The sequence below is a fragment of the Pempheris klunzingeri genome, chromosome 8 (genome assembly GCF_042242105.1).
Source record: "Pempheris klunzingeri isolate RE-2024b chromosome 8, fPemKlu1.hap1, whole genome shotgun sequence".
NCBI lineage: Eukaryota > Metazoa > Chordata > Actinopteri > Acropomatiformes > Pempheridae > Pempheris > Pempheris klunzingeri.
In genome coordinates, this window is record NC_092019.1 from 11253766 (window position 1) to 11280933 (window position 27168).

The window sequence follows — 27168 nt, forward strand, 5'->3', positions numbered from 1 at the left end:
GGCCAAGCCCACACCACATTATGGGTCCCTGGGTTTTTTATAATGGCTGGGTGTGTTCTGATCCCGCACTAAAGTCATCGGCAGTTAAATCCAATTCCTAATTAGTGGTGGGAACCAGAATGAAAAAGGGAACAAGAAGATCGGATGAGGAACAATTAAACATCAGTGAGGGAAAACAATATTTTGTGACAATATTTCACATCATGGGGTGTGATGTTGCCACATAAGGCACATGACATGCACTGATGACACTGTGGATGTCACATTGCATCTCTCTCCTCTCCCCCTCATGTTTTGTACCATTCTCTGCTTGTTGAAGTTAAGTTGTAGCAATTTGAATGCAGAGAAAAATATTTACGCAAGACATCAACTAAATCTTAGCTTTTCAACAATGGCGAAGCAATTTTTTCTATAAGGAAGCCCTGCAAAAGCTCAAAGGACACAAATGTTAACAATTAAATATGTAGTGATATACATACAGAAATTTCTATTTTTAGGAAGCACTTACATTTTGGGGGAATTTCATTGCTTTGCCAGCTCACAGAGCAAAACGCTGTGTCGTGTGTGAGACCACTTCAAACTGAATGTGCCGTTCAAACCATATTTATGTTTAATGACTAAATAAAGATATTTATCTGAATTGCTGTAACTTTGAGAGACTGAGTTTGCAGCAAACAGATGCTTGTGGTGAGCAAAACTTTGAAGTCTGAAAATATAATGTGCTGAAAACATTATATATAATAGAATAATTAGGTGGTAACACGCTGTACATTATGTGCATTTAATAATGCAATGTCATTCCTGTTTCAGTTCTTTGTTTAGATGACACTCTTGCTCAAGTAAATGACAACGTGTTCTTACGGTAAGTGACACACACAGAGAGACATATGGAGACTCACCTGCCCAAGTAATGTTACGGATCTTAGGCATGACTAATGTAAAGATGTCAGTGGTGATTTACACAGTTTTAACTGTATGTTTCTGGTCTGGCATGCCTCTGACTGAGACATCAGTCTGTGATCTAAATTTGCCAAAACAAGAAAAACAAGAAGAAGAATGCAGGAAGTGAGGATTAAAGGTGCTTAATGGCGATTGCCAAAGAAGGAACACTTTTAATGAGTATTTCTTGCCAATAAATGCGGCACAACAAATACGGCTGAAGCAGGAACACATTCACACCAAGATAAGTTTTAAATGTGCTCAGTGATGCATTTTTGTTAAAAGGAAGGTAATAGAAAAGCCGCACATGAACAAAACTTTACAGTGGTTGCACTATACAGTTTAGCCTTCCAGACATCAAAGAAGATGACTTTCTGTTGACTAAGATTTTTTTGCAGGGAAACCCTCTTGACAATATTTGTGTTGTATCTGTAAAACATCACTTTCTTTCAGTGCCAAGAAGCCTCTTCTCTATGATACAACCCAGACTCACATATTTCTTCATAAGGCACTCTCTGTCACTGAAAACTGTTTTCACAAGTTGGATTTTAACTACTGTGGGCTACGTCAACGGTGACAAAACAGGCTTTAAAGCTCACTAAACTCATTGTAAAAAGGCTGCGTATGTCAAATATGGAAAACATTAGACTTTAAGCTAATGAAAATGGCTTCAAGATCCCACGACTGCACTGGATGCACTTTTTTGTTGCAGAAAACCTAAAATGTTCGCTTTACTTTCTAGCATGTGTTTCTCGGTACATGTGTGCAAGAGTTCATTACCAGAAGCAGAAAGCTGCACTCACTGTAAAACTCACATGACACATATCATAGCATTTGAGCTTGTGAAACTATTAGTTCAAAGACTCTAAGACGTGACACAGTGATCCAGCAATCTATCATTAGTCTACTGCATACAGACTGTGAGAGTGAGCTAATGTTTGCCTTTGTGTTAATTGATCTAAGCTGAAAGCATAAAATTATGAAGCAACACAATCACTTTTTGATTATGGACCTCTGTTGGTACTTAAGTAAAATTAATCCCATTGCTTGAAAAATAAAAACAAGTTTCTATATACTTTGTCCCATTCTGTCATTCTCTCTACTTGTCTTTCCCTGCTCTCTTTCTCTCTCTCTCTCTCTCTCTCTCTCTCTCTCTCTCTCTCTCTCTCTAGTTTCCTCTCAATAAAGTGATTTTTCTTGTCAACACAGTTTTTGTCAGTGTTATGTTGGACGTTAAATATGCTGACTCGCAGCTCAGCCATGATGTCAACACACTGGTATGCACCTCCGTCTCTAGAGGAGTGGTAGAGTGGGTTTATATTAGATTGACAGTTTGTAAATCAGGCCACTGAGTGTGGAATGTGTGCTGAAAGCAAGAAAGAAAGCAGGGAGAGACGGAGATTATGACTGATTGAATGTACCTACTGAGCAATTAGAGTGAGATTAATTGGTTGGTTGTTACTTCATTGGACTGTTATTAGCCTAGGTGCTTCTCTCTGGAAGCCATTTAAATGTGAGCTAATTGACATAATTGTTCTGAAGATGACAGAACTCCTGTGGTATTACAGAACACACTTTGCTTTTCCTCTGTGGGTTAACAATGAACTAAATGGTAATTGACAAAACGTTACAAGTCAGAATGAGGAGGCAGCAGCGAGAGAAAGAGATGAAAGGCAGCAGGAAGGGACAAAGGCCAGAAGAAAACAGAGTAAAAGCAGGAGAAGAAACAATACTGTGTGCGCACATGTGTGTGGGGGTGCATGTGTCCATGTGTGTGCGTACAGTATGAATGTGCATGTTCAAACAGCATGGAGTTGAGGTCATGGAAACTTAACCGCTTGTGTGTTTTGGCCTGTGGATTAGCCTGGACATGCCTCTGCCTCTGCTCTGGCTGGAATGCTTCTTTATCACACACACATATATATACACACACACACACACACATGCACGCACAAGGTCTGGTTTGGAAATTAGAGCAGTGCTTGAAATGACCTTGTGGGGCTACCTCTATAAACCAGTTAAAAACTTTACAAGATTCATAAATGATCCATCCTAAGCACTAACACATATCACATCATACATTCTTGTAGCTTAAGCTCATTGTGTATTTATGATCTTACAAACCCATACACTTTAAATGTTGATACAGCTTTTAATGTTTAAATGGGCTTTAAATATTTGATTATTTGTGTATAATTAATGCGATACTTACTGCATTGTTGTAAGAAAAAAAACAAAACTTTGAGCTAAATTTTTAAATATTGCAACATGCATATGACTGTAGATCAGAAGGAGTCAGCCTCCAAAATAAGATGTCACTGAGATTAGATAACATTGGTGGCATTCAGGATTTTGGAAGTTTACTACATCACTCACTAAAAAGACATCAAGCTATGTGACGAAGTGATAGCAAACTATGTGTTTTTCAGAGATACGATATAAACCAATTAAGAATAGGTTGTCTCCTCGCAAAATCTCCAAGATGATCAGCCAGATAAACAGGCAGACATATTCACTTACATCTACTACTGAGAGGATTTTTATTTTGTAATTTCTACATTTTTTGTAGACTGATGATCTGAAGAAAAGGCTGGATGAGTACACATATCTCGAGCATTTAATCAAAAGTGTTAGAATAAGGGCTGACGACTGACGTAACCCGTCTACCGACAGTTCCTTCTTATATAAAAAATCTTAGGTTACCACTCTCGTTCAGTTTTGCATTCAGCCCCCATTCTTACATATTTGCATGACACAGTGCTAACTTTTGGTCCTCAGGTATATACAAAAAGAAAACAAAAATGCTCAGGTTATGAATGTGTGTCTAAATGTGCCATATTAATAGATGATTACCTATAAATGATGTGATCAAATGTGCAGTACCACATACCCTGTTTCATCTTGCCCCATCTGGAAGTATTTGAAGTACATGTCTATTTAAAAGAAATTAAACCAGCGACAAGTGTTTAAAGAACTCTAAATAACTGAGCATGTTCTCTGAGAACTGTATATCCTCTAGAAAGATTAAAAAAAAAATAATACGCCCAAAACCTGGAGAGAATTACAGTGGGTTACAGTTGGGCATATCTTTCCTTCTGTGAACAGGAAATGGCTTATTTCTCCTGAGTAGACCCTGTCCCAGCCAGGGAAGTGGCTAACCACATGAAGCTAGTGTGATTCAGTCTGTTTACACACAGTAATTTACACAGGTGAGAGAGGATGGGCTGCTGGGATGAATAAAGCAGAGCCTTGTATAGGGAATGAACGTCGTTTGGGAAAGTCATGAATTCATTTCATTCACCAATCCCAGACGAAGATTTGTTCAAGTTTTAAATCACATATGTAAAACAAATATTCTTAAGCAGTTTTATAAATAGAGTTATGTCACTGTGTGAACATTAAAGTAACATCAGCAGGGGACAGCAGATTCACAGTGCCGCATCTGTGTTTTATTCCAAATGACCTGATGATACAGTATGCACACGCAGCATTTTAATGAAACATGTTCCTGGAAAGTTGAGTTAAAAGAAGCTTTTCAATAACAAAATTGCCTCAAGCAACACCTGTGAAAAAACTGTTAATACAACTCTCAGCTTTTATCCTGTGAGCGAACTAATAGAGGTGGGTCAGTGGTTAATACATACCCTTCAAAACAAAACTGTTGTGGGTTTGATCCAGACCAGCTGGGTCAGCTGGGGCTTTTTTTGGAGCTTGCATTTTCATATGTTTGTGTAGCTTTTAACCAGGTGCTCCACTTTCCTCCAGTTCAAAGATATATCAGGTGAATTGGACTGGAAAGGCACTTCCCTATAGCATGCAAGGCTAGGCTCTAAATATATCTCAGCTGAATAAATCATAGTCACATTTCAGTGAAAAAGAATCTGTTTTGGCAAGATGATGATTTTTCTCTTGGGCTATGGTTTTAAATGAAACTATTTTAATGCGGTGTTAAAAGCTGGCCTGGCTTCTTTTCTTGAGTTTCCTGCGGACAAGCAGTCAAGTGTGTTCATTAGGTCTGTTGTGCAGACCGCAAGTCTTGTGATAATGTTGTGGAGCTGTCGCTGGCGGGGCAAAGTCGCACAAAAGTGCCAGTCTGACCCTGCCACATGAGCCTTGCAGCAACACAAAAAGACACGGTACACACAGATACACAACAAACTGACATCCCTCTGCAGCTCCTAATTACTCCTATGTTTGTTTTGAGAGAGAAAGTAAGAAAAAGCGAAACAAAAATTTTCCTTGTACACATACCCTTGTATGTGTAGCTTCTTTGAAAAGATTTTATCATACGTATTGTATTTCTTTCCTCTATTTGCATTTTTGAAAAACCTCAAGGTCAATTTTCATGTATCTTTTTAGTTTACAGCCCTTTTAATCTACAAACATCTTCATTTCTTCATTATCACTTCTTTACGCTGCCTCTGTAACCTCCATCCTTTCATTCACTCTTCATTTCCATTATCTGAAGATCTTGATGGCGCTCACCTTATTTCTCAGTCAATCTTTCACTTTTCTACTCCCTTTCTACCCTTATTCAAGGTTACAGAAGCAGGTTACTTTATTCTGACTTTCTTTTATCTCCTGCATAACACCCTACCATCCATCCTTCCTCATGTGGATTTGTCTCTGTTACGAGGTTATTCGGACTTGTTTACAGCTCTCCCTCCCTCTCTTCTCCTCCAATCTTGCATTCATCCATCATCATCGCTGATCATCCATCACTGATGCAGCCGTTCCTCCATCTTTATCATCTGTCTTTAGTAGCGGTTGTTTATGTCTGCTTGACTCTCTGTCATGCTGTTTACTGACCGTCCTTGCTTTTTTGGAGTACTCTCCTTCAACTCTTTAGCCTGTCCTATTTATTATAACTTCTCTCATCCTTTTCCATCCATCTATCTATCACATCAGAGCTGACTTTTTGAAGCTCGCTATCTGTAAAATTCCCCATCTTCTCTTTCAATCCATCCCTCCATCCAGCTCTCTCACCTTTGCCGCAAGTTGGGTCCTATATGCTGCTGCATGTTTCATCATCCCTCTCTTCCTCCCCGTCACTCTTCTCTCTCTCTCTCTCTTTCAGAGAAGTTATTTGAGTTTGTTGATCTAACATTTCGCATCTTATCCTCCCTCATTCCCTGCTGGTCCACTTCTCTGTCTATTCCCTCTCCCTCCATCCATGGCTCTATCCTAGGGTGCAAAAGTTGTTTCATTTGCAGACCATATGCAGCTCAGTCTTTCTAGATCACACACAGGCAAATGTTGTGGTTGATGTTTATTTTTCTCCTCAGATGAAAGGCCACGAAAGAAATCACAAATATCTGACCACAATAAACGAGTTTAAAGTTTGACTGAGAGGCAAGCATATGTACATGAGCACACACAGTCACACACACCTGTCAGACATCCATCTCATACTTCTGAATTTATTTTCTGCTGATTTATGCAGCAATCCCCTGTCAAATCCAACTCGCACCCGTTCCTCTGAGTGACCGGCTGCCCTCTGTTTCTTTTCAAAGTGTAGAATTTCATAGACCTTGAGCAAAAATGGAAGAATGGGTGAGAGGGAGAGAGAAGAAACACGGCTGAGGTAATAACCTGATTTCGCCTCAGTTGGTTTTGATTTAAGAAAGGAAGAGTATGTCAGAAAAACAGCAGGCGCTCTCCTGTCTTGATTCCATGCCAGATTTTTGAAGAGAGAAGCGAGAGAGGAATGGAGACACAGAGGAGAGACAAACTGAACAAAGAGAGATAGAGACAGTGAATCACACCCCATGCCAATAAAATGAAGTGAACTGACACAAAGAGATACCATTGAGAAAATGAGCGCGGTACAGAGAGAGACAGGGGAAGGGAGATGGAGAAGGACGAGTGGGAGGGTATTACCAGCGAATGAATTTTTAATAGCATTGAGATCAGCCGTACCAGGAGCTCAAACAGAAATAAATACCATGCCTCCATAATTTAAATCTCTTTTTATAAAAATGTAGCAACAGTATGTTTATTTTTCCTACCAGGATGATTCGTAATCAGTCAGCAAACATCACTGTGTACCTGACACCCGAGAGCAAGGGAGAGACCCTGACAACAAGACAGGCAGGGACAGAGAGGCTTATGGGTAAACGCAGTGCTGCACGCCACTCACACCACAGCCAGTTGATTACCCCAGGTGTCTGTATTCACACATGAGGAGCATTTGAATTTTAAACTCCTCCGAAAACATGTGTCAGCTCTCACCCATCTGCCTGTCACCCTGCAACGCCCTGACAATAGCACGAGCACAATTAATGTAAAGCTGGGAGGATGTGCCAATTTACCCCCAATTTCCTGCTTACAGCATCAGACTTTTCTTTCAAATGTGTATTTTTTTAGCATAATATATGAGGCGTGCCATTTTCCTTGCCAAAAGCATCTCCATATCTACGAGGATGTCCCAATTTGCCGATTTTGAAGCACATCCCAATTTGATGCTTAAAAAATTATCATTTTAGCAGCTATATTCAAATGCACCTCTCCACAGGAAAAAAAGGACTGTTTTGGTCCAAAAGGGCATTTTGTGTTGCTGCTCACATTACGTTTTCTGACAATTTCGTTTCAGCATGCATATTCACAAATAAATAGATAAATAAAAATGGAAAAAAAATTACAAATAGTTCTAAGTCCAGCAAAAACATTATGGGGAATGGCTAGAAAGATGCCAGGCTGTAACATTTTCAGTCGAATGAATTTGCACCTTAACTGTGCACATCTGTTGTTGCTCAAGTAGAGGATGCAGAGTGATGTGACTACAATTTGGTTGTATACAGTAGGTATGAGATCAAGCACTGACATGAGAGCAAGCTAAAGAACATCAATGTAAAGGCATTCCTTCCTTGTCTAGCGCTGACTGTTATTCTACATATGTGACACTTAACTCTCCCTTAGAAATCAGTGTAGTAATATCTTGATAATAATAATGTCAGCATTGCATGGTGCCTACAACAAAAGACCAGAATAAAAAGTTGCAAAAATCTCTTTTAATGGACTGGAGGTAATTGCTTTCTGTGAGGTTTGTAGCTGTCAATAAGGCATAGCAGAGAAAAAAAAAACAGAGACAAGTCAGTGGGGTGTCGAGAAAAGGTGAAAAAGAAAACTAATATTTATATTTTGCCGGAGTTATATTTTTCCACTATATTTTTCACCTCAATTTTCCCCTTTTTTGTTTGTTTGAGTTACTTTAAATTTGTGGAAGTTGTTTTTCACAATAGTACCACTGGAAGTGGTTACAATTAAACTTCCCAGGAAAGTAGATTCTTGTGGAGTAGGTGGTATATAATGATATGGAAAATGTCATCAGTTTTTCTCATTTCATTTGTAGCAGAAGACAATGCAAAATTAAAGATAAGGCAAAGAAAGATTCCCACAGTTCCAATGAGTGCCTTTGGCAGTTTTTGATGCATTTGGTTTGCATCCAGAGAATCACTGCAAGCTTGCATGTGGAATTCAGCAGGGATTCTCTATTTGGACAAAATGACGTTGGAGCAGAGCCAAAACCATAATGATACAGGTGCTGGCATTTCATGTCATTCATGGAATTCAAATAATTCTCCAGCATTTTCATAAGATACAGAGAACAAAATGATCAATGTTCAGGTTCCTCTCTGTTGTTTGAGACGTCTGTTGAGTATTCACTTTAAATTTTAAGGAAAGAGATTGATTAAAATTCCAACCAGCAGTTTCAGAAAGCTATTCCAGTTTTGAAGGGCAAGTTCATCAGTGTGGTTTTAATAAATAAAATGGATCAACAACCACTGAGGTTTTAGGGTTTGTTTGTTGTATTCTCTTTCCCAGGGAGATTAAGTCATAATGCACCACATTGACCTTGTATAAAATATACTTAATCCAAGTTGATCTCATTAACAGATGATTCTTACTTTTTTTCCACTCTGTACTTATACAGCTCCTCTTATACTTTCTGTTATAAAGGAGCACATGCAATCAGAACAGCCATCAGGTTTCTGCTAGAATGCCGAGAGAAAAGAAAGAGACAAGAAGAAGAAGAATGACTAAACAAAAGATACAATGTTATTCTGTAAGCCTGCATTTGTTTACCCTCGTTTCTGTTTAAATCCATGGTTTCATTGTTGCTTTTAGAAATGGTAAACAGCTTTCATCACAACTCCCTCCCTGCATCTAGTCATCCATCCAGTCATCAAGCTTTCTTCACTCTGCTGCAAAAGTTCCTTTGACCAGTCTCTCTCTTTTCTTCCTACATGAATGTTGGCCTCTTCCTTTTCAGTCTCTCTTTCCCCCTCCATCTTGGCCCTTATTTAGGTAGAGAACAGCAAATTATGAAGGATTTGTGTGCCTTTGTGTGTGTGTGTGTGTGTGTGTGTGTGCACATGTACTATAGAGACATATATTGCTTACATTCTCCTGACTTCATGGATTTGCTTTTAAGTAAACTAGCTTAGTTCTTCACTTTGATGACTGCTAATCAGATTATGATTATGTTTGTAATGGGAGGCAAAAGTTATTAGTTAAAGTACTGTTAGTAGAAAGTAACAAAGCTATGTCAAGAAACTGAAGACAGAAAGAAAGAAAATCAGAAAGAAGGAGAAGAATACACTTGTTTATTTCAGTGAACTTTCTAAAGCACTGTGAGACAAGTCTGTTGTGATATTGGGCTATACAAATAAATTGAATTGAATTGAAAAATAGTAAAAGTAACAAATAGCAGTAGTAGCTGCAATTAAGTGGTAATAGGGATGAGGAATCAGCATAGCGCTATGCTGCACACAGGATATTTGAGAGCCTGGTCTACCAAATTTGTTGGCTTCTGTTATAATACAGGCACAATTTGGAGGTACTCTACACCACACAGTTTTAACTAAAATTGTACAGCGAATGCCTAAAAGAGTTGGTAACATAATGAGACAAACTGACAAAAACTTAAGAGAGCAGCAAAGAGGAATGTTTACTCAAGTTTGAAATGTTCATGAGTTGTAATATCTAAGATTTTTGATTGTTTTTGCCTTATTTCATTCATTCATTTTATACCAGTCAGTTAAAACTACACTTCTACTTGCAAGAGACATCGATGCTATGCTACGCTCATAAACATGGTAGATGTAATTCAGCTTGGCAGGTAAGAAATTCAACTTTCTCTCAACTTGAATATTGTGATTGTTTTGTTTCAGTACAGCTCAACACTGATCACAGGCACAGTATTGTTCAGTTAACTAGCTGCAAACAAGAACGGCTGATCAGTGCCTTTACATGACACATTTTTTCAAGCCTTGTTGTAGCAATGGTAATAGCAGTAGTAAATGTAATGGTAGCAATACTACCAGATGATGTAGTGGTGGCTGTGCTAATAGCTGCAATGGTTTTAATAGTGATAATAGTAAATTTCACAGTCTACTAAATGTTCTGCATGCTAATTTTCAGTCAGGCAAAAATAGGACTGGCATACATGCACAGGGTGTTTGTTTCATTGCAGTAAATGCAATAGATAAAATGTACAGCAGCACATTTAACAATATCATATAAAAGCAGTGGTATTCTTTCCTGCACCTATTCTTATTATAAAGGGCACTTACAATGACTCAAATTAAAAGTCCCATTAATCTGACAGTGTAATCCCTCTAATGCATGGAGCGGTCTATTCAGCCTGAGTGTGGATTAGAGAACACTGAGACCCTGTGTTGGTGGTCACTGGTGTATAACACCTCATAAAGATAATATGCTGTGTGTGTGCGTGCATGTGTGTTTCCTGCTGTGGTGGTCAGCATTGTACAGCACAGAAAGCTTATGTGCGTGCGTGTGTTGGGGGGTATGTTGTACATGTGGATAATGTGCTTCTTTTCTTCCTTTGTGGTTACCTGGTGAAGGGGAAAATCCCTGTGAGGTGGTCCTCTCGCAATGTGGACAACAGAAAGGAGGCCTGTAACAGAAGAAACAGTGAATTAATAAAATAAGCCTCCTGAGTCGAACACTATTTCAAGTCAGCAGGCTCAGAAACGTGATGGAGGGGACAGTTTTTATGGATAAAGCAAAGGAGAGACCAAAGATAATATACCCTAACACATCCATAAAGAGATTTACTGAATTTAATATGGGTTTCATATGTTAACTTTTACTGATCCAGACAATGTATTTCACATTTTGTCTCTGTGAAGACACAAAATAAGATTCTTCTCAATGTGATCTTTTTCATTCTAGACAAAATCTCTGACTCCAGACTTTATTTCGAGGGACTTCAGATTAGAGGACACGTTCTTGTCAATCACCCTCCCTCCTCACTCTCTCTCTCCAGCAACTCATCATGTTGGTCACACTGTGTTCTTTATTTGTATGTACAGTATCTCTAAGTATCTATAAAATCCTAATCCAACCCCCACAGTGAAAAAGAGAGCAAATGCACCTCTTGACCCCACTGCTTCTCATTCCCTGAGATCATTCGTAAAACGCAAATTGGAACTTGTGGGTAAAAAAACGCAGATGGCAAACGGAAAACTCAAACAGTAATAATAATAAACATTTATATCCCTCTGCTGCTGTATGGGAAAATCTATACTACACAGCCTTCATATGATCATGAAAAGATATTGGTCAGAGATGCACGACTGCACTGCTCTCACTGGCGTTTGGATTGAATATATTCATCATGCACTGTTGTTGCATCCCAAATGGTGACAATCTTAAAAGGTGGTCCTAAGCATAAAAACAGTTTGATTGGAAGCAATGGTGCATAGTGCTTTGTGCGCATGTGTGTGTGTGTGTGCCCGCGCGCATGTAAGAGATGTACAGTATGATAATATTCTTGGCTGACATTCATAGCAATGAAAACGAGGCCCACTAGTCTACAGTGGCAAACAAGCAGATATTATACACAGAAGATGCGTTTATTTTTAACCATTACACCAAATCAAGTGTGTTCTGAACTGTAGGCTACATTATGCGTACTTATTAGCCTGTAGTGGTCTATAAGAAGTGGTGTGGTTATGTGACGCTCTTTGTCAGCCAAAAATAAGTTAATTCTCATGAGAAGTCAATTCATTTCTGCATGTTTCAAACTTGATTTTCAAGTCAGCAACTCTAACCTCTATGAACAAAATTACCTGAGTTTTTGATTTGGAAATATAGCAGGTTACTGCTAAGTTCTTGCTGCATCCCCGCCATGCATTGCTTGTGGAGTAGCATCAGTTTCTCCCTATTAGATCAGCACTTATTGTGCACCTTGTGTCATTTTCTACTGCAGCCATTTATCCATTTCTGCAGGCTTGCTGGAACTATTTTCGGAAAATCTTGCTGTATTAATGCTGAAGAGATGTACCCTGGTCATGCTGGAAAAAGCATGGGTGGCCACGCACAAAGTGTCAGGTACAGTGCAGAACAAAAATCTCCTAATCCACTAACTCTTTGCAATTCATTATTATTTCACAGGGCAACCGTCCCAAATACAAAAGGCCCCTACTCTGCTCAGCCCAGTCTGCCAAGCTCCAACTATGGGTTTGATGTTCCTCCAACATCCAACAGGCTATGATTATTTCATTCCTTTTTTAACATAACACATCAATTATTCAACCTTTGCTAGACCAGATCTGATTTTTTTTTTTTTTGATTTAACAAAAACGACTGCGTGTGTATGTGTGTGTCCACCCAGCTAAGGGGAAACTGAATATAAAATGTTCCGCAAAGATAATACCTCATGCCTTAGATGATTGATGGACGGTGGAGGGGTGGAGTAGAAGAAGAAAAAAAAAACCAAGTACTCTGGAATAAATGATGACTTCATTAGCATAGGATGGCAAATGCTCCCTTCACTCTACAATAAATTGCCTCCCATCCTCAAGACAAACTGTCCACACAACATGTGTAACTGTGACAGTGGATAGTGTATTATTATAAAATGACACAAATCCATTTCCTCCAGGTTTTGCAGTGCAGTAAATTTTTACTCTATAAATCTGATGAAGTCCTAAAAGTTATAACTTAGTCCCTAAAGCATTTCATTGTTAAATTAATTAGCTTGTGATGCACAAGTCTCTCATTAATTCCTACCTTTATAAAAATGATTCCTTTATCCTTTGGCCTCATTTCGTCTCTCACTCCCCCTTTCTCACTCTCTCTCTGTCTCTGTCTCTGTCTCCCCTGCCATTCCTCTCCTCTCCTTACATCCTCATCTCTGCTAATGAGCCCACTTAAATCTATGCCAAAACACAAACAGCGAGAGAAGAAGAAATAAGTACAGTGCTTACTGGAAGGCCTGTTTGTTAAAGGATTCATCATGTGAGCTGTTTTCAATAAATAATAAATGCAAACGCTGACTTTTGTCTGCAGATGAGACTTCGGTACATGAATTATGCATTGTTATTCCTGGATAGGGCATTACAGGGACAGGGTGGCAGTGTGTGTTGTGTGTGTTTGAGTGTGTGTCCGTGTGGTAGATCCCTGGTACACACTGTGTGTGCAGTCTCAGGCTTACAATCAAGGTACTTATGTGGACACAACTCACTGTGATTACAACTCTCACAGACATTGTTTTGTGTACAAATACATATGTGGTCCAAACCTTAAGCTCCTGGTGGCTCATTTTGATTTTATGTTCAAACTTAACTCAAAAGGATCACAAAATGCACCATTAAGTTATTATTATTAGATGATCTCATGTTAATCAAGTCTCTTGATTGGTCAGATGATGAAGAGCAGATGCATGTGTGTGTTTTCACTTGTTTGTCCTGTGTATGTGTGTGTGTGAGGTGTTATAAGGTGGCCCTTGCAGCACATTTGTGTTTATAGTATTTTTCCATTTGATCTCTACTATCTCCCTTCTCTCCTCTTTTTTTCCCTGCTGTTTCCTACTCTGTAATCATTATAACAACAAAGGAAGCTGCATTCCTGCTAGACAGTGAAAAGGTTCCACTAGCAATGCTAAAATGTACTATGTGTGGTTTTTTTTCTTTCTCGTCTGTTGTCACCGGGGAGCATGAGTGAAAAACTTGATTGAAATCAGGAAAAAAGGGAATAATTACAAAGAGGAGAAAGGCACCCATCCACCCGCAACAGCAATCATCAGTGATCTCTGCTGTCATTTCACTCCGCAGTAAATAATTCATAAAAAGAAACAAAGGGAAAACAAATATGCAAATAAACCCCGAAAAGGCCAGTAACATCAGCCTACCGACACATGGGAAGAATAGTAGTGGATTATTATCATGGCAGGTTATGACTGTGATGAATCTGAATTCCTCTTGTTTCATCTACCTTGACAGTACTGAAGTCACACATACACAGAGAAAAATACCTGGAGGGATTTGAGGGTTTGATTGAGGAGGGAGGGATGGATTAAGGACAAGGGGAATGGAAGGATTGAGGGAGGGGGATGGAGAGGCAGGGAAGAGGGGTAGTCGACATTGGAGGGAAGAAGAAAGAGATTTGGGAGGGGATGGGAGGAAAGGAGGGAGGGAAGCTTTTGAGGGTGTATTCGACAGTGCTGTGAAAGGTAGCCATCAAGGGCTTTGATGAAAAGTGCAGGCCTTCTAAAGCTTAGGAGTGACAGCATATGATTTGGTCAAAGCATGAAGCTTTTCAAAGGTAGACATTCTCACTCCTATTCATCTCTCTCAGGTTGAATATAACTTTTGGGATGAGCTTCGGCAAAATTCCGAATTGGTTTGACAGATTGACTGCATGTGGCATTGTCCCTGCGACTTACAGACAGTGGGCTAGCTGGAAATGTAGACATCGTGAAATAAAGGGGAATTACGTGTAACTGTCCCAGATCAGCAGCTAGTCAGAATACTTAAAACAATTAGTATGCTAGAAACAAACCTCATTATCAATGTTCTTTAAGGTTCTATGAGATTTTGAACACTGAATAAGAATATCTACTTGCTAGATACAGTGGAGTCACGGCATCCCGAGCAGAGAGTAAAGCCACACTCCCTCTGTTCATGATGTAATTCAAGCTTCTCTGCCTGGCCTTGTATACATAATAGTGCACATGAGCTGGTCAGTGAACTCACCCAGTAGTATAGTACACATAAAAATGGCTATTATATAGTATTGTGGCATTTAAACTGAAAAGAAAGGTTGTCAGTGTGAGCGGTTGTGGACAGACCAAATGAGAGACCCTGAAGCCACCACTGCTGCTGCAGACATGGCTCTGTGCACGGGGAGAGGGGTCTAAGACACTTGTGCTCTGTATACAGACCATCACACTATGAGAAAAGACCATCCCCTCTCTTTCTCTCCTGCTCCATCTTTCAATAAATGTGCATGACAGCACGCCGTTTACATTTGGCCCTTCTTCTTAGGCAGAAGTGCGGCAGATGAACATGCATCTTCCTTCAGCGCTTCGGGAGGCTGATGGTCCCGCCCACAGAAAACCTAAATCCACCTCACTGTTCGTCATTGTTGTTATCACGCTTACTTTTTCTTCTGTTAAACTAAGATGATGAAGGTACAATCAAAGCACAAAGTGTTCTGCTGTTGGCTGCCAAAATCAGAACATCAGTCTTCATATCCTCCCATAATCTGAGAAAGTGAAGACCCAGCACATTTACTTTATTTTGGATGGGAATGTGACTGAACTGTCCACCCAACAACTGCAAAACTGGAATGCATGTATGTGTAACGTTTTACTCGAAACTGCTTACTTAAGCAGTCGGAGTTGGTAATGGCACAAACTCAAATATGGATCAACAGCAGCTGTCCATGATCTAACTTCAGACTTGGAAGCTGTACGTTTTATCATGTTTTATTTGGCAGGTTAGCTTGTTGTCACTGGAGCGGCTGTGGCTCAGAGGTAGAGTGGGTCATTCGTCAATCGGAAGGTCAGTGGTTTGATCACTGGCTCCTATGAGTCAGCATGTCGAAGTGTCCTTGAGCAAGACACTGAACCCCAACTTGCTCCCGATGCATAGCTTCAGTGTGTGAAAGAATAGTCTCTTCCAACTTAGATTCCTCCTGCATGAATGATGGTTGAATGAGGATGTAATGTAAAAGTGCTTTGAGTAGTTGAAATGACTAGAAAGGCACTATACAAATACAGACCATTTACCATGTTGCTCAGTTAGTGTGGTTCACCTTTGAAAACACCGGCGGCACTGACGTGGGAGCTGGTGGCTGCTCAGGCCTGTAGGAACTGACCAATCAGAGCAGACTGGTCGTTTCAAGAACGGGGGGGTTCAAACTTCTGTTTCAAACTCTAAAATTTAATCCATTTTAACATTGTAAAATCTACTTTTTCCATAACTATAAACACAACCCTTATGGGTGTTCTATGTGTTTTCCACAATTGGAAGCACCTTAACACATGGTTGCTGCATTGTCCAATGGCCACATAGTTTTCTTGAAGTGGTGCTTGAGGCTTATTAGCAGTTTGGCTTGGTAACAGCAATATGGACAGGCTTTCTGAGCCAACAGTCGTTAAAACTAAGGGTTGAGGTTTACAGTCCCAGGTCAGTGGTAACAGGCAGCGAGCCTGTCAGATGATACCAGTGTGTCAACGTCACACACACATTCACAGACACACACACATGCACAAATACATTATGTTGGAAATAGCAGGCAATTTAACACCTACGCATACAGATGGACAAACACACTCGATACTGCTCCTTACATGTAAAAGCATGCATGTGCGCAAAATTGAACACGCATGCCTGTGAGGCTCTTGTCTGATAATGGTGTCTAGTTGGCTCTCTCTCTGAGTTACACACACATGCACACACTGATAATAGTGTCTAATTTAGGCCCTCATATCTGTAGAGTTCTCCAGAGGACTAGACCTCATCAGGAATATATTGGTGACCTACATACTACAGTAGGAACACACACACACACACACACACACACACACACACATATATATCACACACACCACCATGTGTCTCTATCTTAGTGGGGACTTCCTATTCACACAATGCATACTATAACTAAAGAATACTGGCCTATCCTTGACCTTAACCATAACCCTAACCCTAACAGATGTTTTGACAGTTGCTTTATCAGTAAGAACAACATAGACTATAAGTGTGCTCCCAGTTTTCAGGCCCCACCAAGTACACGTACACACACACACACACACACATACACACAAACACACACACACACACACTTACAGACGTCTACAGTACGTCCATGCATGCAGACACAGGCACAGACACATGCCTGTACATCCTGGGTATAACTAAGCCCACACAATCAGATGCACTCTGAGACACAGACATGCAGGCGTGTAAACATGTCTGTATGCTGTATACGTGTCTGTTTCCACCCACTCCACAAAACATACACAGACATACTGTACGCAGAAACAGATGAACTCCTACATTTTCTTTAAAAGTTCAAGAATGTACCTCTAAAACTGAAAGGCAAAACATATTCATAAGTGATATTGAAAATCATGAAATGATGGATGGAAAAGCTGTACATATTAAGTTCAGCTGATAATGTAGCGATCAAAAGCACATTATAGCTCGGTACTTTATGTAGAACGGTCTTAAGGGTAAACTTAAGCACAATGTTAACAATTTAAGGTTGTGAGGACTAAAAGAAATATAAGTCAACCAGATTAATTTAGAAATCTACCATAAAATGAGATATGAGTCTATCGTTCTAATCATTACAAATTAAATAACATGAAATGGAGACCACTGACATAATCACACTTAAAACATCATCCAGAGTTCATCTGATTTGATTTTACAGTGCATGTGAGAGCTCAATAACCAAGCAACTCTTTTTAAAGCTTCATTGTTTAGGATTCTAGGGAGGGACAATATACCTCAGTGGTGTTTTTCGCTGGATTTCCACTTAAAGCGATCCCATTTTTCTGCTGAGGGCAGATCCGCCAATGATATAACACAGTAGAAGGAGGGAGGATGGAATCACTGTATCTGTGCTATATTATGCATTCTGTTGGCACCAGACAGACCTCAAGTCATCATTCATCATTCATTGGCATTGTCTGTCAGTTTCACAGTCTAGTAAATGGCTGAGAAGACCTGACAGAGTGAGAGAGAGAAAGAGAGAAAATCTCGACTAAACATAACAGAAGGCCTGACTCATGCACAGTTATCACCACTGCAAACACTTATGAGTGTAAGTCAGAAAGACTGACCAAGTGAGTGATAAAGAGGCAGAGAGTGAGATGGCATGAAAGAGAGAGATTGTTTGATATAACATATCTGGCAATGACTGTAGACATACACAGACATTTATGGGTGACTGTCTGTAAATAGCTAAAAGAACCTGACTCATACACACTAGTGGTGGCTACATATAAAGAAGAAGGAACTGAGGTTGGACCACAAGTGGTGCAGAAATAGGCATTTGAACCAGCACGGAATCACATTAAGTATTTTCATGTTTATGGGTGGTAAAAGGCTCAGGGTAAATGTTGAAGAGGACTTGACTCATACATAATAATGTCTTTACATAGCATCACTGCTAAGACGTAATGGCAGCTTTTAGAGCTGGTGTAGGACCACAACCAGTGGAGCACCCATTTAGCCCAAAAACAATAGGTGTCTTTCCAATAGGTGACAGTAGATTGTGTTTGGATTTGATAATGTCGGTCAAGTAAGAAGAGCTAATGATAAATCAGGAATTGCACTACTGAGGAAGAAAAGGTTGACCCTCCTTCATACAAAGAATATGTCTGGAAGGCAGCACCTTTGACTGATTGTGTAATTATCTGTTGCCTTAGTAAATCAGACGCTAATTACAAGCAGATTCCATGTGTAAATTGAATCAAATTTGAACTGTGCTTTTATGTATATAAATCTGACTCTTAGAAGCAGGAGAGCTGAAAGTTTGAAGTCGGTAAGTTGATCAAAATGTTTACTGACTGTCCAAATATTGGACAAACTGACACAAGGGAGTTACTAGCTGCCCTCAAGATGAATGAAATTAATATCTACTGTAGTAACTGTGGGAAAAGACATAAAAGCTCATCTGCTATAAGCAGCATTAAGCCTCACCTCATACATACAGGACTCCAGGAAACCAATACCACAAGAGCAGGAGTAGAAAGGTTGACACAGCAGGCTGCAAGTTCTACTTATGCCAAAATATTGCAGGATGGAAAAAGAAAACTTGCATACAATATTTCATTTGTACATTTCAATAACAATAAGAATAAAATATGACCGGAGTTTTCAAAAAGTTACTCCAGGCTTCACGGCCTTGCCAGGAAATGAAAAGCTACCTTTTTCTCTGTTTTCTGTTTCTGGAAACGCAGAAGTCTGGCAGGGCCGACACTTAGTTTGTCTCTTGGCTGCCTCTAGGCAAGACAGAAAGAAGACAAATCATTTGAACGTGCACTTAGCTTACTTATTACAACAGTACAGATTTATACATCAAGCTGGTAAAAAATAGATACTGGAGTGGAAACTAGAAAATCTTACCATAACAATTGAATATAATGTTCATAAGACATATGGCACTGCTACATGTAATATCTCAGAAAGGAGATTCAGAAAAAGGAGATTTCACCTGCGGCCACCAAGTCAAATGTAAAAGTAAAAATGCATGCCCTTTTAAGCACGTGCACACATACAAATGTGCACACTGCAGTAAGATGTGTAAAATCAATGCTATAAGTTAAAAGTAGAAAAGATGGGCCAGATGTTATGAAAAGTATAATTAACCAGGTCCAATTAGCTGCAAAACCCGATCAGCCTCAGCTTTACTTTGTTAATTTGCCAACACCCTAAATCAAGATGTTAAACATGGTGAACATAAAATCTGCTAAACATCAGCATGTCACTGCAAAAGTGTTAGCATACTGACATTAGCATTTAGCACACTGCTGTGCCTTACAGAGGCACAGCAGTGTGCCTAGTGCTAGCATAACTGTTTATTCACCATTCTTCCCGTGTATTTAATCTAATATTAGCTGATTAGGTAACATTGTACATTAAATTATTCAACCCCCATTGCAAATTAGGTGTATTGGCAAAATGTATAAGCCTTCAGCTCTGTTCAATGAACAACTCAAACAAGAAGAATTGACAAACATGATGCATTGTGAGCCACCAGGTTCTGACAGCGTTCCTGAGGAGTCTTAGGCCTTTCCCCATGGGCAATAGCCTCTAGCTCTAATATTCTTGAGTTTGCATACCACAACCGCCTTCTTCAACTCCCATCAGAGATTTTCTGTGAGATTCCAGTCAGGCGACTGTGACGGCAACTTCAGCATCTTCCAGGATTTTTCTGAAGCCAAGCCCTGGTGGACTTTGACGTATGCTTGGGATCATTGTCCTGTTGGAAGGTCCAATGACGCCCAAGCTTCAGCTTCCTCACAGATGGTCTGACATTTTCTCCTGGGTTTCCTCATACTTGATTGAATCCATCTTGCTCTCCAAACACTGCAGGTTTCCAGTGCCAGAAGAAGCAAAGCAGCCCCAGAACATCACCGAGCCACCGCCATGCTTCACTGTAGGCAGGGTGTTCTTTTCAGTTGTCAGAAGTGATGTACTTCTTGGAGTTTGGGCATGGAGGCTTTCAGCGTTTAGTATGCGCCTTACTGCAGAAACTGAAACCTCAGTGCCTGCTGCCACCAAGTCTTGCTGCAGGTCTTTTGCAGTCACTCGAGGGTTTTTGGCCACCTGCCTCCTCAGAAATCTGCTGGCAGTCATTGATAGCTTCCTCTTTCTGACATGTCCAGCTCGTGTAGCCAGTGTTCCTTTAGCTTTGAACTTGCGAACTATGCTTCTATGCTTCTTTCTCTAGGAAAATTCAGTGCCTTTGCTATCTTTTTGTATCCTTTTCCTTGTTTGTGCAAAGCAATGATCTCCTCTCTCAGCTTTGGACAATTTTCTTGACTTACCCATATTTCTAAAATGCAACCAAATGTCACTATGAACAAACCCCTAGCCAGTCTGGGAATTTGATGTGTTCCATCTCAAGCACACCTGATGCAACTAATGAGGCCGTTGATTAGTCGCATCAGGTGTGCTTGAGACAACAGCTGATTTACGAATGAGTGCTCTTATGAGGGATTCTGTTCAGGGGGTTGAATAATTTTGAGACTGCAGTACTCATTAAAAGTGGGATATTGTGTTGAATTTGAAGAAACCATCTGTAATATTAGTTGTGTTGAGCTATTTCAATTGTTCTTGATTGAGTTGTTCAATGAACACAGCTGAAAGTTTGTATATTTTGCCAATACACCTAATTTGCAATGTGGTTTGAATAACTTCGGTGCAACTGTATGTATGTAAATTTATCTGGATGCACATTCTTTCTACCAACATAACAAAAATAAATAGTGGTGGAGCTATGCACTCTGTGAGTGTTGTTTTGTACTCTATATTTTGTTTTACTGCATACAGTCAATTATTTTCTTTATCATATTTTGTTATTTCCTCTGCCTTTCTGTGCCCTTAACTAGTATTTCCGTCTCTGAATGCAGTACAAATCTAACCTGTCCTGCCAATGAGGCAAGTTGAAAATGAGAAAAAAGTGATAGTGGGTGGTGCAGCTTGATGGTGATACGTCTGGATTGCATGATGTTATTTTCATGAAATGAGACAGAAAGCGAAGGAGAGGCAAATTTAAAAGGACAGAGAACTTATGAGAGACTGACAGACAGATATAGAGTAAGACGAGGTGGAGCAGAACAGACTGCATTTTGTAATCACACATTCAGTGTGTGCTACCAAAGAGCTGAGCCACTGTTATGTAAACCAAAATGAAACATTCATGAGCTAACCATCGTCTCACTCTCAGCCTATTGGGATAGTGCATGAATGACCCATATGGTGCATTGGCTACTATCTGAAACTCATCTATAGCAAACGGGAACACTTTGACAGGTTCAGTGCACTACGCAGTTATCAAACCCAGAGAGAATGACAGATGTGTGGGAAGGCAGGAAAAGGGACAACCTTCATTGGCATGAATGGAAAAGATCATATATTGCTAGAGCAACTAAGGTTATATTGAAACCTTAAGGGAAAAGATGGAGTAGGGTGTTGGGGGTGAAGGGAGAAGATGAAGAGCAGAAAAGGGGTGGCTGGGGTGGGGGCACATAAGGAGAAACTGAGGAACGAGAAGAGAGACAGGGATTAGGCAATAAAAAGACAGATGAGATCAAGAGACAGCTCTGACACGCTCAGGCAGCGTATGCTTTCTGTGAGCCTGGGAGCAGCTGAGCTAACCACACACACACACACACACACACACACACACACACATATGCACAAACGTTGTGATGTGGTTAGCTGTGACTTTGTCTCTAACTGGGTGTATATATGAGATGTTTAGAAAAGGGCTGTACTGTAGGAAGTTGTGCCAGATTCCCAACACCACACCCCACTCGGATAAGGAGAAGGGGACTTAGTGGGCTTTGGGCTTCTGTTGTGGTTTCTTTAATTCTCTCCCTCTCTTTTTTCTGTCTCTGACTCTCAGTCTATCTCTGTCCTTGCTGTCTGTGTGTTTCTCGGTCCAATGCTCTGTTTCCCTTCGGCTGTTTCTCTGCATTTTCTTCTCTCTATATCCATCGATCTTTCTCTCATCCTTAGCCCATCCATCTCTCACTTTCTCAGAGCTAATACACATCCATGAATAACATTTACAGTGATCTAACGGCATGATATCTGCATGTAGCCAAATAGGCAGTGTAAATGTCTCTAGCTCAGGAATCTAAGCTCAGAGTGTGGAACAGACACAGGAACATGAGAAAGGCTTTGAAAGCCTTTTGATAGTATGTATAGTACACTGAGCCACTATGGAAGGAAGAAGGAAGAAGATCTGAGGCACAAATGGTTAAAAAACCTGATCTTTTAGGCATGCGTAGGCCGAAGCACTGTAACATGAACACAGGAGGAGTTTAGATTATGACTGTAATAAGTATAGGAACCTCCTGCCAGATAAACCACATTGCTCTGTGATCATAAGGTGGTGGGCTTCGTTGAGGTTTGGGGCTTCTGTTGTGGTTTCTTTGTACTTCTGTGCCATTTGTTTTTTCCCAGGATTATCATGACATTCCCTCAGCATTTCTCCATCACTCAACCTCTGTCTCTCTCAACTCATTTTTTCTTCCTCCTTGAAGTGTGATCTCACTATCCTTTAATGACTTGAATATGATGTACACAATAACCAGAGCTGAAATTGGTCCTGTCTCCTGTCTTTTCTCAAACTTATATTTGCTCTTATACTTTCTTCCATCTTCCCTCCTCTCTCTCTCTCTCTGTTTCTTTGTAAACGTTGCTTGCCTGTGAAGAAAGAAAAGCTATACCTTTAACTTGAAAGACATTTTAACATGCCCTCTCTGACACGTGCCACCAGGCTGGATCAAGGCTCTTGATGTTTGAGTAATCCCATACTCACATGTATATACACCCACACGTTTTACACAGACACACACACACACTCTTACCATGCACCCCCACGCTTCTTCTTCCCATTTCCTGAACCTCAAACACCCACACATTGCCTCTTGATTCAATTAAAGCTCAAGTCTGGATTGTGACATATACATTGTGGAGGGAAGTAGAAGTGTTTTTTTTGTGTGAATCAGGAAACTTCATGACCTCCTTTGCCATGGCGCCTCATGCTCATTGTGGTAATGGATGAGGAATGTATTAAGATGGACCCCCTGATACATTCTATGCCTGCCCTCCACTGCTGCCTCCCGCTTTCTGTCCCCCCCCCATCTTCTATTTTTTGGGGTTTTTTGTTCTTCTTCCTCTTTCCTGTCTGTCTGTTTCTCTCTCTCTCTCACTCTCAATCTCCCTTTCCTAATGAGACAGGGACTGTCCTCCCTGTGGGGAAAGAGGTCAGTGCCCCTGACACACACACACACACACACAGATAAACAGACAGACACAGACTGCACACATGCATACACATGCAGATTGGACACATGCAGACATCCATGCAGATAAAATGACAAACCCCCACCACTACTGCCTTACACACAACACATACACAGACACAAACACACACTGACCCAGAAATCCCATCTCTATTATGCAGAACATCAGTTAGCTGATGGTGGAGCTGATTATGCAGCTACCCTCCGCTAGCCCAGAACTCCCTGTTGGATATCTGCTTTTAAAACCCCAATCCCAAATGTCTTTTTAGCATATCAATAGAGAATTATATATTCCTAAACAGTAGGACTTGCATACATATAGCTTGTCACAACTTTCTCATCTCATCGTGTCACAGTGTGAGCTTATTTCAAAAAAGACAAATTTAGGCACACATTTCAAAATATAAGCATCCAAGAGTAACATTTAGCTGTCACACTGATGGAAAGAATACAGAGGTTCGTCGTTATGATTTGTTTCTCCATCTGTCAACATTTAATCTATGATTGTTATCTAAGCAAGTGCAGATATGGAGCGGCTGTTGCTCAGAGGTAGAGCGGGTCATCCACCAATCAAAAGAGCAGTAGGTCAATCCGTCCAGCCAACATGCAAAGTGTCCAAAAAATGAGGTGGAACAACACTCAACCCACATTGCTCTCGATATTTATAAAACAAAAATGATGATACATTTTGTTATGGATAAACAGCAAATGATTAAAACACACAAAATTAGCAGCTCTAGTGCTCCATGCCAACACTTTAACATAGCCTTTGTTGAGGGACAGCATTTGGATGGCATCTCAAATGTGAAAAAAAACAAGGTTGTAGCAGTACTTTTAGCAGACAAGTCAGTTACTGTATGACTGTTAAAGAACACTGCTGTGAAAAACAAACACCCAATCAACCCTGTTAAATTTGTGTTGCAGATTAGGACTGAACACTTTACAGTCACATTTTAAAAGTTTAACTACAATACTTCTAGTTATTCTATATTGCGCCTTTCACTCTCCGCTAGTAAATTTTAAGTCCATTTTCTTATTTAGGATAGTCCTAAAGCCCTGTCTGACTTAACATGGTACATGGTGAAGAATTACTGTGGCAGATCTGAGAAAAAATGGCCTGATGTCAGGTGGATGAGTTTATAGCTTCAGAATCAAATACCAGACAGCTAGTCTTCTTTTACCGCATACTGCATAAATCTGAAGTTCTGGCACAATGTGAGCCAGTCAGCAGCAGCATGGAAACTAACTTCAGATCAGTCTGCAAATACCTTGGCTTGACTGGGTCCCAGAGGGCTAGCTTTATAGATTGGTGCAGTGCAGGGGTGAGGAGTGGTGACCCCAACAAAGATTGCTTGCTAAGCAAATAAGCAAAGTAATCTGGCTCTGTGTGCGTGCACATATGTGTGTCCATACGTTCACGGAAGTGTGTGTACATACACCATATGCTTGTATATTTGTCCGCATATGTGCCTGACCATGTCTGCAAATGTGTGTATGTTGGTCTGTGTGTGTGTGTGTGTGTGTGTGTTTGCCTGCTTGCTCATAAGGAGCTGAGAATGTGGTCCCTCTTGCATGTTCATTGATAATGCCATGCATTGCCATTCTGCATGTTTTAGTTTGGTAATTGAAAGGCCATCTGTGGTCTACTGGGGAGGTTTAGTAAAGGGTAAACTACGAGGCTCATTATTTTAGGAGAAGGAAGCCCTTGGAGGCCAAAACAAATTAGTTTGTGTCCAGTTTAACCTTCAGAAAACTCAATTACAGTAGGTAAGGTGTATGCATGTGCAGTGCTCATGCATGTTCTTTAGGAGTTTGTGCAGACTTGCATACATGTTCTGAAACAGCAGTAATAAAACAAAGTCAAGCTGACCTGTAGTTCTGGGGAGACAGAAACCAGCTAATACTTTGTCAAACAGACAATGTTGTATTAGACAAAACTTTTGTTCAACAGCACACAAAACAAAGAAAATTGATTACACATAGTGAGTGTGTGTGTGTGCTTGTCTGCCTTTGGATCCATAAACACGGAAACAGACATGACCTGCATGTCTCAGCAGTTTCCTGTGTAAGCCAAGCCCTGTCTGTGTGTGTCCCCATGGTTCTCCTGTCACTCCTCAGGCCTGCAGAGCAACGCTTTCCACTCTATTAGTGTGTCTCGATGTCCGTGCACCAGCACATGTGTGTCTGCCTTTACATGTATGTGTGTTTCCATCTGTCTCCTGTCACCAGCAGTCCTCTCTGTACCATTAGGACCTGTTAGGATCAAGGGTCATTTTTCTAAAGGTCAAAGTTCATCCTTCAAAAGGTGAAAAGTCACCAGGGTCAGGTCTGGTGTGAGGTGACATTGAACAAGCACATGGCTGAAGGCTTGACAACCAACGCCTTTGGGAACTTTGAGAACATCCCACGTGGGCACCCTTCAGTATATTCAATATAAAGATATAACAATGTTCTCTTTTATAGGTAAAGTGACATGGGAAAGTGCCCCGAGGGATAAGTGGTTATTACTGAACAAAAAAACTAAAGAGTGATGTAAAAACGAATGAATGGCTCTCTGTTGCTAATATAACATTCCCTTTATGGGAAGGATTGTATTGTGTGTTTCTGGCCTTGATCAAAAAAGACAGTGTGGTGGACAGAAAAGGTTCAACCCAGAGAGACTGCCATGAAAGGAATAAAACCTACACATAAACTGCTCCGAAGGCTTTATATTTTTCTACAAACCAAAACTCATGCCATCACAATCATTTCAAAGACGCAATCACAAATTTTTTCACATAGGCTACAGAGTTAGCTACAACTAAATACTTGTTGAAATAAGCTTTATACCATAGGAGAATACAATATGAACAACAAAAATCTATGTAGGGAGGAATGAGGGAGAACTGCCTGACAGATGACTCATTTAGAAATGTCTCGTGTCAGTCGGTGTTGAAATGAAGACTTGAAAGTGGAGGAAGTCCAAGTTCACCCTGGAATTAAGGATAGGGGCTGTTTGGCTTACACACACAGACATCCGTTAACATCCACACACAAACACACCCACACCCCCACACTAACACACTCGAGCACACACTGCCCAAATAAATGTCTCACCCAAGCACCAAGTCAACCCATTCACCCTGCCCGGGCAGTTAAAAACAAAGTTTTCCCCTCCAGCTAAACTCTAGCCTGACCATAATTGAGTCTGCTCTTTCAAGTGATTTTATTGAATTCCACTTCACGGCTGTATTTTTATTGTTTTTATTTTGTTTTCTATACTGCTGCATTCTGTTTTATTGTGTGTGCTTTAATGTTTGATACCTTGGGTAGACTGGTGAAATAAATGTCAAATGTGCATGATATATTTTTTTCTCTGTTTTATTTTGAGGAATTTTAGGTTGATGTTTTCAATGCTGGGATATTTGCAATGATAAAACATG